General features: G+C 34.5%; 1 protein-coding gene across 2 annotated transcripts in view; it reads right to left on the minus strand.

Annotated features, from left to right (window-relative positions):
• FUT8 (fucosyltransferase 8) overlaps positions 1-19,299 on the minus strand; it is a 108,529-nt gene that overhangs the window by 64,707 nt on the left and 24,523 nt on the right. For both annotated transcript variants that reach the window (XM_066187915.1, XM_066187913.1), the window contains exon 3: positions 2,863-2,957. The gene's annotated coding sequence lies outside the window, so the exon portion shown is untranslated. The remainder of the gene's footprint in view (positions 1-2,862; positions 2,958-19,299) is intronic.

Here is a 19,299-nt window from a genome sequence, read left to right on the forward strand (position 1 = left end):
TAACACATGTAATCCACTGTACTAATAGGGTTTCTCCTCCAGGCTGATACTCTTCCTTGCAGCTCAAGTCCCTGTCACTTCATCTCTTCAGCTACTTCCTTTTCCAACAAATGATTCTACTTTTCATCCACAATTTCTCTCACTCAATAATGAACTTTCTATGTACCAAGAAATGCTGAAAGGGATACATACACATTATCTCCACAACTGTGTTTCATTGGTAAACTGACCTCATTGAAACAGTTAGTAAGTAAACCCAGAATAATAAAGATCAAAAAAATCTTTGTTGCATTTATCTGATTTCCCATTTTTATCTACCTCTACTTTGTTAACCGTCATTTCTTTGAAATTTATCCCTGTGCTTTGCATACTACTGTGATCAAGCCAGGACTGGTAATTATTTCTAATTCTAGCATTCATACATATCAATCCCAAGAGACTTTTTCCCATTAAGTTGCAAACATTTTTAGAATCGTGACTGGAAACAATTTGGAAAGCATTTCATTCATCTATAACTTTTTAATTACCTTTATTAACATACAAATTATATCTATTGTTTTCTTCAACCAGAGACCAGAAACCCATTCACAGAGCATGTATTAATGTTTATGTTCTAAAAGTATCCAAAATCAAGTTCATTTCATTCCTGGTCAAGTTCACTGTTTCAGTTATATTTTTTCTCCCCATAAAAACTATCCACTTCCTCTTTTTTTCTGGAAAAAGATCATAAAATTAGTAGTATTCCATATATACACCTAATTATTGTAGAAATTTATTTCCTTTGTCTTAGCTTCTATTCACATCTATCTGAGGCCATAAACTGACATAATCATTAGACCTGTTCACCATTTACTTGTACATCCACAACTCCCTCTTTCCCTACTTCTTTCTCTAAAAGTCTAATTTTATATCTGTATAGATTGCTCTGAGCAATTTGTGTGATATTCACTTCACACAGTCCCTTATTATTGTACATGAATAAATACAGTCTATGCATCTGATACAATCCGCAGATTATTCTCAAATGAAACGCATGAGAAGGAAGGGATGGTACTGAGGGACTTCCTTTAACTTAATGTGTGAAAGCTACAGGCCCACTCATTCGGTTAGAAAACAAAACCTCAACCAATCAGAACAAGCTTTGGAGAAAGCCACGTGTGATTTATCCTTCCTGAAATTTCGCTGAAGATGTTCTGTCACTGAATGTAGAAGCTTGATGATTTTTCAGACTTAGAGAGATTATGAAGAAGATAAATTGCTAGGATTTGAGGAATTAAAATCTCGACTCTAAAAGCAAGATTATCAACTTGAGAAGAGTCATCTGAAGATTCATTTAGAAGCTTTAACAGAATACAAACAAAACAATCAAAGCAGAGATGTATAAATGTAGGGGAAGATTCTGGTATTATTTTGGCACTTATAGTGTGTATTTCATGTAAAATGCTCAGCTGAGGAGCACAGAAACCATTTTCAATTTAACTGCATAGCATTTTATACCTGAAAACAACTTTGCAAAATTTTGAAATGAAAAACGCCTTCAGAATCGGAGGCAGAGGACAAATATTCAGAATGACCAATTAGTAATATTGTGCCAACTTTATTCTTCTTTTAGGAAGTCAGTATTTACTGATGCAACCAAAATAAATCAACAGGATCAAAATTTAACATGTAGAATACAAACTGAGAGATGATCAACAGCTCAAGAGCTGCCACATTTGCAACCAAAGAAGCATCAATAAATTCCCCAAAATGACTGATGATCAGTGAAGACATGACAGAAATCACCAAACCAAGGTGGCTACTGCTTTTTTCAAGGTCTTAAGCTGGTGTGTAGCAGAAAAACTGAAGCTGAGAGAATAATAAGTGCAATTTCCCTCACAAGTCTAAGTTCAATCAGAATTGTGTAGGAAAGTAATTAAGGAATGTATGCAATTATTTCCTATAAGCTTCCTTCTCCTCCTCCATCAGTGATCCCTAATTACAAATACCTGAGTTGTTATCAATAATAATCTCTGAAGCACTGAACAAGGTCTTAGTTCTTTCAACTCAAAAGAACTTCTAATATTACTTTCTATTTCATTATATTCCTTTACATTATCTCCTTGCTGTTCAAAATGGTACAAATTACCCAGGAAATTTCTGGATTTTTATTCTCCACAAGTCTGAATATCCATCATTAAGAAAAAAAACCAAAAACAAAGACAAAATAAAAATGAAGCCAAAACAAACAAATAAAAACACAAAACCAAAACCCACATAATTAGGAAGTTTCACATCAATCAATCAATTAGATGTTAATGGAAATGATTCCTCAAGAAAACAACAAAAAAAGGTGGTTATAATAAATACAAATATTTGATGCAAAATTTTTGAAAAAGTAGAAAAAATTGATTCAAAATATCTAGAAAAACAAAACTGCAGGACAATTGCTAGTTATTTGGTTTTCATGACCAAAAAACGGTTCATTATTAATAGTTCCCATGACAGCTTATCTTATACAACATGTTAGATTGGATTAAATTCCTTGTACTTAGTACAACACATGGTCACACTGGTGAAAGTGCAGGAAAAAGTGTCAGTGAAGTCTCCATCCCTGGAAGCTGGGCAAAGACCCAAGCAATGCATTCCAGTCAACCCTGCCTTGATCACTGGTGTTGCACTAGAAGATCCTCAAAGAAACTTTCCAAAGCCAGGTATGATGTGATTCCATGAAATAAAAGAACTTTTACAGCTTTTGGTGTGTAAAAACATATTATTCTAAATGTCATAACATGCAAACGTACAATGAATTTTATGGGTCACATAGACAGCAGCACACCTTAAAAAATCCCAACTTTGCAACACATATGAAGAACAGCTTACCCTCTCCGTGACCGCAGGAAGTAAACACAACTGCATCATGGAGGTTGGAGATTAACATGCAATTCCACTATTCCAGCAGTCAGAGAAATTAGTAACTGTTTGAAAGAAAAAAAGTCCCTTTAATTTCGCATTCTGTAAGAACAAGTTCCTTTTGATTTACTCTTTATCATAACAGTGAAAAAGAATCTAATGTTTTCTTTTAAAGTACCACATTTTCTACTTGTTATTTAGCTAATCACAGATTATCCACGAAGATCAATCACTCAATCAGAATATTTTTAACTACTATCTTTCATTACATCTAGATTAGATACAATGTGATCTAGCAACCAAAGAATATTTTACGCTCTGTATTGACTTAATGAGTAAATTTTACAAGTCAGTCTCACCAGGCCCCATTTTCCCTTGTTAATATTTGCCAACTTCAAAATTATGTTTGAAGTTGATTCATTAATATTTACAGATACCATCAAATTTGCAGCCGAAAGATGTTATACATGTTGAATGAAAGATAAAAATCTGCATAATCAATTAAAGCAGTTCAGCCATTTAGCAGTTTTGTCAAATAATTGTTTCCCCATCTCTAAGCGTTACTCCCTGCTCAAAATACCTGGCAAAATTTTGAAATGGAAAAAAAAAATAAAATCTAAGATAGAATATTTACCCTTAATTTTAATGAAATTAATAGAAGAGTATTCAAATATTCTTTCATATCTTTTGTCATTTATGTATTTTTATCATTTATAAAAATTATGAATATGTTAAAGAAACCTTGGAAAGAATTTTCTTTTAATCAAAATTTTAAAAGACACTAGAATAATCACTGGAGAAATCACAGATCTGGAGATTTGGAGAAAATAAAATACAAATAAGTTGAACAGCTCTTTAGAAGTCCATAGCAGAAGAATACAGCTTCCAAAATTTCAAGGAAATTCCTGCTATCTTCCAAAGAAACATAAGCTTTCTTCATGCAGTTCAAGGCTTAAAGGCACTGAATTAACTGTGAGCAAGTAGAAGCTACAGTACACTCACAATTGCAATGTGGGCAGAGAAAAACCTTGTAAAAATTTCTTCCCTTTTCTTCTTTCTTCCCTATTCACTGAATTTGCAATACTTAAAATGTTAATTATCCTAACTGTTATCCTAAAAAAACTTGGCACCTTTTCAGTTAAAAAAACATTTGTTTTCCTTTGAGGAGCTAATTACATGGAGAACACCTAAGGTGCACTGCATAAAAATTACGGACAACTCAGGGTCCTATGTCCCTGTAGTTACTAAATTTATTTCTACTGGAAGAAAAAAAACCCAGCAATAACAAAAACAGAATGGAATTAAGTACTAATCCTACTTCAAGTACATAGTTTTTGGTCAGAGCTAAAAAACAATCAAAACACCAATTTAGGTACTTTTAGTATCAGAGATGCAGTATTCCTCAAAACTATGCTACGTGAACACCTAAAGGTTCAGTTATCACAACAGCAGCGGCTCAGAGAAGTCCATACCTACAGCACTTGGGGGCTTTTAAACTAAAGCTATACACAGAACATTGACCTTGAAAGCGTTTATCAGGAGTTAAGAATCTAATCAGAAGTAATTACTTTTCTAAACTAGATAAAAGAATCAACAGTACATCAACAGTAACAAATACAGTTTGAAAATAATAAGCACTCTATATTAGACACAATAATAAATATAAGTGCTCATGATTCTCGTAACATATTATATTTGAAAGCTTCAAAAATGATACAGTAATTTATCTTTTTTTTAATCAATGTTATTTTGAACAAAAGAGAGAATTGTACTTTGAAAAAAAAAGAGCAGCGTACTTGTCAAATATATACAAGATTTTCTGTCAAACAGACAAAAACTTTGTGGTGATTCTTCTTTTAGAAAGATAAAAGAGTCAATTGCAGAAACAATGCACTCCTCCAATGGATATATATGGATAGAGCAGTCTTCACTTTTACAGTCCTTTTCAACTATTAAGATAATACATTAACCAGAAACACAGTGAAGTGTAAAGTTACCTTCATTTACTCTGAACTAATAAAATATCTTTGTAAAATAAAAATTACCTCAGAAAATGAACAGGATAATTACATGATAGTAAAGGTTTATTTTTTCTTGTTGACTTACTGTATTGACTCTATACAACCCTATTCTAATGTGACCACAGTCGATGAATAATAAAATTGAAACCTCTAACTCAAACATCCAGCATGATCTTCCTCCACAGCAGTCAGTTAATAATCTACTGATAACCACTGCAGAAGCCTCATTCCGAAAAAATAAATAAATAAATAAATAAAAACAGGAAGAGAAACTTAGGAAGCAATGAATAAAAGAACAGACTGGAAGTTAGAAGAACATAACTTATCTGTTATAAAAAGAAAGAATTTGTGACATTGAATTGTTTCTTACACTCACAAATAAACACATAGTAAAATCTGCGGTTTAAGTGTTCCACCTGGATAAATCTGGCTCATGAGGTAGGAGAAAGTAGTTCCTAAACATGTAAGTGCAAAACAGATAAAGGAAACAGCCACTGAAACAGATGACTTCATTAAGTAATGGATTCCAAATTGCTCATTCCCTTTTAATTAAAGTACCAAAAATGCTTTCAAGAATATACAGTAGTTGAATCAAGAAGCTGAAGACAATAGGGCTTTCTGCCTTGTGTTGGTCATTTGAGAGTTAACAAATGGAAACGATGCAGTCCTTTCTTAACAGAACTTAATAGAAGGTTTGCCTCCTGTTCCAGTGCTCATCTGGGACCAAAGTACAGCTGCCTCTTCTTGGGGAAAGTGCAGCGCCCAATCAGTAGAATAATCTGGATACCTTGGGAAAGGAACACAGAGGGAGAAAAAAACCCAATGGACAACCTTAAAATAATGTTTGACTTTTTCATTCTTGTTTCTGCTGAAGCACTCCACTAAATTTTCTTTTCCAATTGCTTCCCCATGTCATTCCTTAATGGCTGCAAACATCAGAAGCAAGATCAGAGGTAAGATCTTTCCTCTTCTGGCTGGCATCAAAGCAACATGCAAAAAATCTAATAACCAGGAAACTTAACATCAGTCTGTTCACAACTCAGCTGGATGTTTATAAATCAAGATGAAAAACAGGCAGATGAGAGAGATGCTGAGTTTGTAATAGTTATGCAAAAATGCATGACACTTGGCAGCCATAAGAAAACTGAAGTGATATTTGCAACCAGGAGGTTTTGCAAAATCAAAGCATAGTGAAAGCTATACGGTATTCAGATGCTGGGAAAAAAAGAAAAAAAGAGCCACAGAACTGAGCTAAAAGACTTTCTTCTTCTATGTGGCAGGCTTGGAGACTGGGTGGTTTGACAGAAACGCCGGAATAGTTTTGAGTGGGCCTCATCAGGGAAAGAATGTCAAATGGGATCATTAACTAAATAATCAGACTTGCTTTCTATCACCATTTTCTAGTTCAAATTGAACAATGTTTTATGCAGTACTTTTATTAGAGCAAGACAAATTTTACTGGGACTGCAAATAGTAATTGCCATATGATAAAGAAGTATCTGCCTTAACTTTAATTCCGGTCTGCCAAAATACGCGAATCTTCATCTTTCTCTTGGCACTCCAGTTTTCTCTATCTTGGGATACAGAACTTTACACATTAAAAAGCACCAAAAAAGGTATGCAATGTGCTAATCAAGTATGGGAAACAATTTTCTTGCATTAGCATATAGGTCCATGCTGTCTAATTTACACTGGTTTACAGCTTTTGTAGAGCTCCATGCCACCAAAAACTGATTGTTTTCTGCATGTAATCCTCACCACCACCATGGCTCAACTGTACCACTGATCTAAGATCTATCCATTTATTTAGAAGTGAAGGAACTGAAAAACTCAAAGCCCTTTGTACAATAGTAAGGCTATGAATAAAACAGAGCTGTGAAGTTGCAAGTCAAAACCTCACATAATGCTGCCAATGCCTTTTCCTCTCAAAATTGGTGTGACACATTATTAAAGAAAAATGACAGGTGAGTTTAAAACTTACTGAGTTTAAAACACTTTTGACAGTATTAGCTTCTTGCTTAGATCCTTTTATGTCCTTTTAAATTTAATACTTTAAGTTTACACTGTTAATCAGAACTCCCCCATTTTTATTTATAACAGCTATCACTAATGCATAAATTTGCTGTCAAACCATGGTGAGTGTTAGCAACCATCAGCTTTAATGAGTGAGCTATTTTCTTTTATATGTAAGATGGGATTTTTGTGTCTGTGCACCCAGAAATATACAACTTCTCCTACAGCAGTTAAAGCAAGCTTGATGTTTTTTACCAAAGAATACTTTATAAGCTAAACATTCTAAAAACAAGATTTTAAATTCATTTTCCATATAAAGTTTGTAATTATTAAAGCAATATTAATACTTTACAGTAACAAAAGACTTAAAAACTGGATTTGCATATGTTCTCAAAGGTAATTCTCGTGAAATCCCATCAAAGTATTTCAGACTGATAATAAGTAACAAAATGCAGGATTTTAAATCACCATTTGAATCAATCCAGGAGTCAAGCACTTGTAGGAAAAACCTAAAACCATTTTATCCTTACTGTTTCCTAACCAAACCTACATAGCAACACAGCCATTTACTTCATAGAATAATTGTGTATAAACTTATTATTTGTGAGAAAAGCAGTATTTTCCTTTGTGGTGAACACATTATAATAAGGATGTGACTATCGTAGCCAGCGGCTCCAGTGTTTAGCTGTTCTCCAGTAATATCTCACAATTCCTTAACTTGCAAGGCAGGCTTTTTCCACCTACTCTTTTATAACAGGTATTGCATTCTTGTTCTTATTTTCAGTGCAAGGTTTTTCAAGCCCTTCAGCTTCCTTCATTTCTGAATAGCTCAGGCTAATTTTAGCAACGATAACAAGAAAAAATCAAGGATGCCCATTATTCCCTATACTGGAATTTTAAAGAGCTCTCCATGGTTCTGAGCTGCCTCCTGTGAGAGACACACACACTCCACAAACTCTTTTTTACTCAAGAGTCTGGCTAAGGCCCAAACACAAATATTAGGCTTTTGGTTTATAAATCTTTGTATTCTTTTTAAAGCAAGCAACCCTGCTTTAGCGAATTGAGTCTCAGGACAAAATCTCCTAGTCATTTAAAGGAGAGTCTGGATGGCATTTAGAGTTCAGTTCCAAAAGAAAGGGGGGCATAGAGGATCTACATCTCCAGTCCCTAAGTTACTCACAAAATCAAAAAGCAACAATGAAACAAGAAAATCAGCCTGCTACCCAACTTGAAAATTGCTAACGAAGACTATAACAAATGTCAGCAGAAGACTAGAGGGCAGGGGCTACCCCATCATGCTGCATTATACACGTGATTATCTGCGTTCAGGTAGGTAAGTGTGGAACTTAAGAAGTGAAACACTGGTTTTTGAAGTTGGTTTTGCTAAAATCAAAATATTCTAGACAGACAAGTAGACTCATACTATCATAGAAGTTTTTAGGTTGGAAAAGACCTCTAAGATCACGCAGTCCAACCATTAACCCAGCATTGCCAAGTCCACCACCAAACCACATCCCAAAGTGCCACATCTACACATAAGTACACCGAAAAAAATTTTAATACTTTGAGCACTCTGGGCTCACAAGTCAAGGGAGCCTGAAGAAAATTTTGAGAAAAGAAATGGTTCCATAAGTAGATGATACCAACATCCTTCTTATGTGGCGACTAACAGGGATTCTAAAGGATAGAAGACAGGTTATACAGTAAGGTATAAAATATCACCTGTATAAGATAATAGGCTGACTAAACTAGTGAATGTTCTGTGGTGAAATGACTGCTGAGTATAAAGACAGAATTTTATAAGAAAACTAGATGGTCTTTTAGAAAATGTTGGGAAGAAGCTGGTCACTTCAAGTCCACAATCACTTCCAGTTACAACATCAGAAGCAGCAAAAAGTCTTTGGAGTACACTTTAAGCTGCTTTATAAAATATCAGTGACGAAGTTTTTGCTCCCTGTGACACACATAAACCAAGCAGAGAGGTGGTGATGAAGCTTAATTGAAAAATACGAAATTGACAGCCTACAGAAGTTTTGAGAAGCCAATTCTTACATGTATAAAATCTATATCAAATATTTTTAAAACAGAATGGAATTGAAAGACTTGACATATTAAATACAGGACCACAGTAGGAAAGTTAAATGAAATAAATGCATTAGCAGCTACTAGAATGATCTTAAATTGATGCCTACATTGAAATCTTTGTTCACAAAGAAGATGACAGAAGAATTCTTGCAGCTAGAAAACTACAATACTCATCAGAAACAATAGGCACATCAATTAACACCAGACACTGGGAAATAAAGAACATTGGTTTTTTGAGGGATGTCATGCCTCCAAAGGTGACTAAGTTTTATAAATTAAATTAGCATGGAATTAGGGAGATCTGGTCGATGTAGAACACTAGAATTTTCCGAAGTCGCTACTCGATTGTGATATTCACTGTAATTAAAATGTTTGAGTTTAAAGAATTTGATATGTTAAAGAAAGCAGACTTAGACATTCCTTCTACAAAAATCCATCCATGGATACTATACTGCATCTCCCTTAGAACAACCCAAGTCCTGGGAGCTCAGAAAGTAAGCTAGAAGGGTCATGGCTGCTTGCTTCCACTTCTACAGATAACTGCTACTGACATTTAAGTAGGACAGAGAGCCTTTTCAAACAAAAGCTCAGATCACATTAATTTTAAATATGACTTTTTCTGACTGGATCTTATGTAGGCATGGTCATTGCTGAAAATCTATTCAGTAAGTGAAGGAAAAAAGTGAAGAAAATTTCAACAAAATACAGTAAATAAACAGTGCCACAGAACTCAGCCCCTTTTGACAGAACTTGGATATACTTCTTAAGAGTCTTCAAGATACCTAATATAATAAACTTGAACTTCTGAAGCACCAGAGGTAGGGAGAATATCTTTACTGCAAGAACTTCAAAAGCAATTATTTGGGAGTTGGTTAGAATGACACAGTGCATGTGTACGTATTTGGAAGTAGGTAGCAAGAGTTGAATTCTGCAGATACACAACAAACCCATACTGCTGAAGAGCTTAGGGAAAACTTTTCCAAAACTAAGCCTTACTATGCCAATGTTAATACATATTAAATATATAATAGAGAAAACAGATTTTAGTTTTAAGACCACTTTCTCTCACACTCTTCTTTTTATGAAAAGCAGCAGTAAACCATAGGAAGAAAGAAGTCACAATGTGTGACCAGTCAAGTGAAAACAGAGGAAAATGAGATAACACAAGCATTTCTACAAAAGAAATGTTATGAAAGATGCTTGGATGGTAAACTAAAACATGAAACATAACCTTTTACCTGTAGTTTATAAAACAATCAGTATTGGAGCTTAGAGGAAACAAACCTATTACATTCTGTCTGTAACTTTGTTCTAATCAGAGAGCTTTCCATCCCTCATAACAAATTGATTAAAAAAACCCAATATTAAGTTTTGTAAATGCAGTAATTACTACGTTCTTCTACAAACTAACATAGCATTATTAGTACAAACACAGTTAAATGCTCCAAAACGCAGTCTATTGGAAAAAAAAAGATCAAAGAAATTTTCTAATGGTATGTGATTTTTATATCCTAGTGAAATCTGTGTATGTGAACACTTTGTGTTCATGTTTTAATATAGGAACCTCACCGTTTCATCTGTATATGTATTACTTAAAACACAGGCAGACTGCACTTTTCAGAACAGTGTAACAAAAGTGCTCACAGGGTGTCACTTGCTGCTGCTGCTGTAATTAAGTCCTGTATTCAAAGGACTTACTGTTCCTGCTTTGCACCCCTAACTTAGATCCTGATCTTGCAACCAGCATTCACAGAAGCATCCATACACATCCAAAGTGTGCTGCAATCAATACAGAAGAATTCTAGGAAACAAAACAGAACCCCATACTACCCATGTGATTTTCACAGGTAGTATGAAACATCTTCATTTTCTAAAAACTGGTCTGAATTATTTCTAATCTTTTCAGAACAATATCCAATCATCAATTTGGAGGAAAACCATTCATTTTTTATTTACATCCATTTATGTAACTGATGTCAAATAAATTAACTATTTACTAAGTACACTTATTGGAGGGGGGAAAAGCCCAAGAAATACCAACATTGTATTCTCAGCGCAATAGTGTCTGACCCATTTTCCAACCACATGATATAGGGGAAAACAATTAGAGTGCCAAAACACCAAAACCCAGGGACTATATTTCGAATATGCAAAATCATAAAGCATTACATTTCAAGTCAGTCAGAGGGAAAAAAAGTACATATAGATAATACTAAAACACATGTTCAAAGTTCAGGGAACACTATATGTTTTAAATTGTAAAAATTCTTTTTGTTGGCTATTCAGATATCCCAAAAGTGTAGCATATGGGGAAACACGAACTGAAAATTGGACAAATAACACTGATAAAGTGGTAACTGATTTTCTCCCTGCACTCCATCCATCACTACACAATACTATCAACATAACAAGCACTGGGATCCTTTCTTTAGAACAGATTCCTTATGCTCACTTGAACTTGTCAGATATACCAGCTCTCCAACAGCTTTTGCCTGCTACATATACATACGCTTTCACAGAGACTGAATCAAACAGCCACCAAAATTCTGACTGTATTTTACAATCTGCAAACAATTGTAAAGTTTAAATCTGTAAAAATTCAAAATTTCACCTAGAGCAGCACCACTAATTCCTTCTGTCATTGCTATCTTGCCTCTCACTACCAAAGTGTTTGTTCAACACAAGCGAATAAGTCTTTTGCTATGGTCAGTATAACTCTTTAGCAGTTTAAAATATTTACATGTGTGGTAGCAAGATACTCTGCTTCACAATATAACCATCACTTTTCTGAAGTGCAGTGGTGATGGACATCAGTCTCCTTACATCAGGAGGTTAAAACTGATGCAAGCTTTCTAAAATAAATGAAACTAAAAAAAAACAGCTACCAGAATATGACAGAAAGATGAATTTTGCTATCTACTTACTAAACACATTTCAAATCAATATTTAAGACAGCAATATTAAGATAAAGTCAGTCAAGAGTAATCAGACACTTATTAAAAAAATAATAGTAATACTGTACTAGCCCAGGAGGTGTTTATTAGCTAAATTAGCTAATTTTCAGAAACTTATTTTCAAATACCAAATATGTAGCAAAATATCTTTGCTTTCTTTTGAAAAACAATGGAGAGATAGGCATACAATTTATGGTTGTAAACATTTTCTCATTATTTCACAGAAATATAAAGCATTACAAAAAGGTTCCCTAATGACATATAAAAAAAAATCACTACTTCCTACTTTTATACAACATCACTTATAAATACTCTAAATATCTATTAATTGATTTCATAAGACTTCCCTAGGAAAAACTCTCTATGCAACAATTGATAGAAGAGAAATTTCATACACTCTGTTTGTCTCACGGTAATTTACACAGCTGGTGCCAGAGATTAATAAGTAATTTAGATCCAAAGTTGAGCTTGGAGATTTTTATTCATTTCAGTCATACACAAATCAAGCTTTTTAAAAACACTCATGGAATGAAATATGTGTTTAAAAATACTACTAGTATACCTTCTTTTTTACAGCTAGGATGGTAGATGAAAGTCTAAGACAGCATTAGGTGACCAAAAATTCAACACTGGTATTTTAAAAAACCACATGACCCTAATTTCCTTTAAATGGCTCCATTACTATACATACTGTATTGAGTAACACATATTATATAGTTATATCTTCATGGAATGCTACTTGCACAGGTTCATTTAGTACCATTCAGAATTTTTTTCATTACCTGACCATAGGAAGATCTCTTCCCAAATCTCAACATCTCACTTCTAACTTCCTTCACTCCCTATTTATATTAGAGAAGCACACACAGAAAAAAAAATAATTAAAATGAAAACATTAAGCTAAGATTACTTGGTCGTAAATATAATGCTAAAGTTTCCTATATAGGTTCTACGCAGAAAAGCTCAAGAGACTCTGTTTTCCATACAGTTTATTCTTCTGATGAAGTACACATGACCCAGCACAGGCCCTTGAGCAGGATAAGATGAAAAGTTGTATTAGACTGTAACCATTATGAAAATAACCATATATTCTGTTTTTTTCTATTCCTTTATGGGGTTACAAATTCACAAAAAACTTGCTTCTCTTTTCTCCCCGAAATTTCATTTCTCTAAAAGCAATTGTTGAAAAGCCTTGCCAAAAACAGGCAGTTTCATTTCAGTTTATTGATCAGGTCACCTCTGCATTGGCTCTTCTTTAACATACCATACTTGAACACATATCAAATAACTCTTTTCACAGTTGTGTTTAACAGGAGTTAAACTTAGAGATCTTTTACCTCAAAGACCACCTTTGGAATTCTTGTAAAATAAGGTTCTGTTGAACAGAACCTCTAGCAACTTCTAGTTTCCGGTTTTCAAGACCAATATAAGCAACAGCCACACAAGGAAGTCAGTTCTATATATAGAATTAATAGGATCTGATCCTAGCACAGAAATAAAATCAATAAGGTGAAGGTATAACCTATGAAAGTTACATTTATGCCGAGCTGTGTGGGCCATCACTTTGCAGTCCTGCTGAAAAAGGTTTCTCACATGCAACACAGACTTTTGGAATAGTTTGGCTACAGTTTGGGGGTTTCTTTTCTTTTTTTTCCTGTTTAGTTGTTTGTTGGTTGGTTTGGGACATTTTAATGTCTTACGTGTTGAGCTGACTCTTTTCTCCTGTGTCATTCTCTCAGATTTTCTTTCCTTGACCAAGAAAATTATAGATCAAACACACTGAATGTTACAATTCCAATAAAAAGGCATGAAACTGGATATAGCATTACAATCACACACGTCTAAGACATTCTTAATGTACAGTTCTGAGCTTTCTAGAAATGAGGATCCTTATTTTAAAATGTTTGAGGAGACTTATCAACAAGAAAATGGGGGAATAGGAAATTAATTTTTAACCAGTTCATCCAAATCATCCCAAAATAATATATTTGATATTTTAAAAAAAAAAAAAAATATTAATTATCTGGTTGTTAGCTTGCTATGAATAATTTGTCTTCCCTGTTTGCTTAGGAAAAATGCATTTGTGTATTTCATTCCTTAATCTTGTCTAATTAAATGACAGGTGGAGAAAGATAAAAACATGCTCACATGGCAAAAAAATCTAGAACCCTCTCCACAATTTTACTGTATGAACTGGGCCAGAGGAACAGAGAAAAAAAAAAAAGTTAAAATTCTTCTTGCTTTGAAGAACGCTGAACACTCTGAGAAACAGAATTGAGAAATTTAGCAGCTGAAGAAAGATAATCAATTCATAAACACAACAATCATTCTAGATGAAAGAAACACTTGATTACGCATCATAACAGGGCAGGAATTGGACCAAAAAAAGTTACATCCTTAAGCAGAGTACCAGAATAAATTACATTTTAGAAAAAGTACTGTAGATGTGAACAAAACAGAAAAAAATATTTCTTCATACTATGACTGCTAAAAAGGGCATAGATAAAAATTCTTTTAAAAATTCTTTTCTGTGTGCATATGGATACATAACACGCTCCTGATATCTCTAAAGAAATAGCACAGATTAAAATACCATTGAAATACAAGATAGCAACAGAAGTTGTTGGCCGTGACTTAGTGAGCAACTACATGGAAAGAGCACGTACATGCGCAGGAGCACTGAATTTCATCAAAGCTCTGTTTATTTTCTGTATCAAGCTATCAATTAATTTTTATGATGCTTCTTTACAGAAGAGAGTTGAGTCTCCCTGCACAGAGACCTGGAGAAATCCCATAGACTTTTAGGAAATCGAACAAACCTACTCATTATATTTGGCATGCACCAGGAAATACCCCATTCTCTCTGCCATCAACTCCATTTCTAGATGATGTTTACAGCAGTTACAGTTACTAAATTATGAAAAAGTTGATGCAAAGGAATAAATGAAAGTAGGCAATAAGCAATCCTTTGACAGAAGACAAATGGAAAAACCCTCAAGTTCTGCCAAATTTAAGGGATTGCAGAGTCCAAGACTGAAAGATCAGTGTTCCAAAAAGGCATGTGGAAGAAAGAAAGCAGAACGAGAGGTGGAAAGCTTACGTTATTATGATACTCTCTGAAGCCTTTAGAATGCATGGACTACATTCCACTGATTTTCTGAACAGAGATCAAGTTTTCCTTTCTCTTGACCTTGCTTCAAGCTATGCCCCCTGCTCTAGTGAGACAACAAAACACTAGCCCACTCTAATATATGTTGCCATAAAATTCTCCCAAACTCAAGATTATTTTTCACTGGTGTCACATCCTAATAACACACTCTGGCATAGGATACTGCTATAGGACTAAAGAGCCAAAACTAAATATAAGCTGCTAGCTGGAAAATCTAGGGATTGGTGGAACACTTCTGATTTAGTGTCTTTTGACTTCAAGTGTATGCTTTAGAACAGTACTACTTTTCAGAAATAAACCATTTCAAATAAACTATGTAGCACTGATGTAGAATGAATTTTCAATTTTCAGTTTTTGCAAAATAACTTGCAAAAATATCCACATTAATTTTTCCCATCCAATGGAGATTAGTAATTCAGATTCATCATACAGATCATGTTACATCACAACTCATTTTAAGAAATACGTGTTAGTTAACAGCAACAATTATTAACTGAAAAACAGAGGTTCCAGGTATAAGTAAATTAGTTTTCTGGAATACCTGGAACACCAGGATAGAATGTTACAAAATTATAAGAAAACATGCTGATCAGCAAACTCAACACAACTAGATTAATTGTTTGAATGGAGCCAGCGGGACAAAATTAGTGCAAGCATTTTTAATGTGAATGTTCATTTAAAAGAGAAATAGTTTAGTAACAGAAAAATACAAATATCATAAAACATCCTTAGCAAAATAACTTAAGAACCTATTCTAATAGTATTGCTACACTAGAAGAAGTTTTATTCCATTTATTCTTTATTCTAGAAAGCATTAATTGTCATACTGCTGCTAAGAGTGGCCCATCACAGCACACATACTTGTTTTTGTAAATATTCTGGCCCCTGTTCCCAAGACCTTGTAACCACAGAAAGGTGCATAGTACAGCTGACATTCCAGAGCCTTCTTTATCACTGACTATGATTAATGAACTGTTTTACAATGCTCTGTGGGATGCTAATCACAGCATTCAGGAAATTATGAGGACTCAAGAGTCCACTTCCCACAACTTCATTAGTGGCTTTTTAGTGTACCCTTTATAAAATACATGTGGCTCATCACACCAGTTTTCACTCAGCCACTCTCCAGAAGACACATGATTTCTTCTCAGAGGACTGTCATAAACATGTAACAATAGCATACATAATTTTTCTGTATTTGTTTGACTTCAGCAACCACCAAAACACACCGAAATGAAGACAAGATAATCAAGAAGAAAGGATGCACGACACAGATGGCGCACAAAAACCATCAACCGATGCAAGTATTCAGTGATCACCTGCACAGTGCTGAGCGGTGCTTTCGGGTCTGTGAGAAAAACACCAAGTTGTAGGTTCATTCACTCTTACAGTTACAGGACAACCAGCAATCTCCTTGCACCCTTCAGACCATGTTCATGCCAAACACAACTGACATATAACACATAACTCTGACAACACAATCAAAGTCTTCGGACAATAGCACAAGACAGAAAGATTGCCGTCCAGAAGCTTGCAACTCCAGACTACTATCTCCTTGAAGAAATATAAAGTAAGCAGCTCATACTTTTAGAGATGCTAAAAACATGACCTTTGCCCAGCACTGCAACTGTAGCATGCAGGAAAAAGCACATTTCAAGAGAAGGAAATTTCTACACTGATGAATCAAGAGGAGAGAGACACACAGTAGTTCTGCCTTCCTAAGCCAAACTGAAGAACAGAGAGGAAAAGAATACTTTTCCATGGTTAAAAAGGAAAACAATAATACCACGAATATTAATATGGTTGGGAAGGAAGGCGCAAAAAGCAGTCTGTTAAAAATAGAACTTTGTGAAAACATTAGCGTACTTCCTGGAAAGGAACATGTTCAGTGGCAGAATTGCAAAGCCAACATTCATTGAGAAGGATTCTACCATTAGTTTGACAGGTGAAAAATCTATACACCATCTAGAAAGGAGAAAGGAGTAATACAACTACTGCATAAGAAGATGCAACATGATGTCTGAAAATGCATTTGGCTGGCAGAAAAGGAGCTGGTAATGCCTTGAGACAAGGATGGATTTCACACATTTATATTCCTGTTACTGTGACACATTGTATTTTACATAGTACTTGTGAAAAACGTTACCAGTAATATGCTGACTTGAGTAAGGATATATTAATATATTCCCCTGTCCCTCCTCCAGAGGGGAATATGGACTGGGATTTGCATGGGGAATTGGACTGGGATTCCTCCGCAGTGGTCTGTAGTATCTTTGTTTCCTGAGCCACAACATGAGGTCTCAGCCCCCTCTGCAAGACCAATGGCAATACCTGCTTTCTTTCCATCTAACGTGCATATTCTGCTACACTGTCTTGTTGCTACCATCTTTGCTTTGTGATCCAATGATCACACCCTTTCTCCTATTTCTTGCATCAGCACCACACATACTCTCCAAGAAAAGGCACTTTTTACTAAAACCATCCATGAGATTCAAACATTAAAAAGAGAAGGAGAGAGAACAAATCATGCCCAGATAAACTGCTCAAGTACTTAGTTACCAAACGTCTGTTTTCAGCTCTCACCAATGCTTTTTCCTATAGGATTAAAGTTCAAATCTTCAAAACTTCTCAAGTAACACTTCAACAGAACAAGCTTCTTAAATCACTAAAATGAGATACATTTTCCCAGAACCTGCATTTTTACAGCTCTCTTCTAAACATCTTAGAACTATTTCCGATTAATCTTAGGAACCCCAAACTAGCCATTACATACTCACCACAGCCTATTAATATTGTATACAGCAGTTAATATCTCCCCCCCTACATTCCTTCTTCTGATTGTGTTGTTCAAAATCATTGTCTCTAATTCATAAGTGCAATCTACTATATTGGTCTCTAGACCTGGGATCACACATTTGGCTCTGTCCAAATACCTTCCAGTTCAACTTGCCAACCAATTTAACAGTTAGTGATCTCTTTCTATCAAATTTAGACACTTATTAGGAGCAATGTATTCTTCCCAACAGCTAAAGCCAATGACCAAGAACATCCTGCCATGTAGCAATGAGGGAGACTTCCTTAGAGTTTGAAAGTTCCCTCCTTACTGACAGGTTTTTGGATTCATTAACCAATTTTAATACAGTTAACATGAGTTACAGCAAATAGGGCTAGACAAAATCAATCTAATTAAAAGACAGTATCATTAGGATCAGTTTCAAGTGAATCACCCTATAATTAACCTCTGTCTTGATTAGGTTTTTTTCCTCATACTGGCAAGCATCTAATTTTTCTCATTCCCCTTAGACTTGGCTTATTTCAACATTTATTTAAGAACAAAAGAAGTAACAAAAAACCCCACCAAGACTGAGGTGCAAAAACAATTAAATGAAGAGTTTCCTATGCTAACAGGATCTGCCAATTTCAAAAGTGCTTATTAACCACTATTTAATATAATCCAAACAATAAAGAAGTACTGAATTATCAGTGTAGTATAATTACATCATTTAAAAAAGAGCAAAGCCAATGCAACTGCAGAAGATTTCTATACTGTAGAATTTGCCTTGACATTTATCCACATCTTGTTCTCCCCGTGACAACTACAGTTTCTTTTTCTCAGCAGCAAAACATGTGCAAGACTATCTCCTCCTCTACCATTTCATCTAAAAATGATAACATTAAATAAAAAATCATAACTCACAGATACATTTATCACACCTACATTATCTCTCTGTATTTCATACTAAAAACAAGATTTTAAAAACCCTGTGATGTACATCCTCACCTATTTAACTGAAAGAACTTGTGAAGCAGGAAACTTCTTGCCTGGCTGTTTCCTCTGATCTTGTCCCCTTAAACATTTAGTCAACACAAAAATTTAGTTTCGTGTAACAGACTAATCCTAGACATTTTTAAAGGTACAGACTACAAGTGGTATCTGAAATTCAGCTTTTCAGACACTGAATAATACTAATTCAGAGCCAAATAATATCCATGTTATCATGTCTAGTTTTTTTTCAAATTTTCAGTTGATGCTTTAGATTCGGATTATTTAAGTTTAAACTTAGATGCATTCAAGATGAAACATTATTTGGTCCATTGGAAGAAGTATTTAAGCTAAAAAAATTTTGTAATTAAAACCACTGCAATATGCAGAAAGAGATCTACT

Source organism: Chamaea fasciata, unplaced genomic scaffold, assembly GCF_029207755.1.
Source record: "Chamaea fasciata isolate MVZ Bird 193981 ecotype frontalis unplaced genomic scaffold, bChaFas1.0.hap1 SCAF_7, whole genome shotgun sequence".
In the NCBI taxonomy this organism is placed as follows: domain Eukaryota; kingdom Metazoa; phylum Chordata; class Aves; order Passeriformes; family Sylviidae; genus Chamaea; species Chamaea fasciata.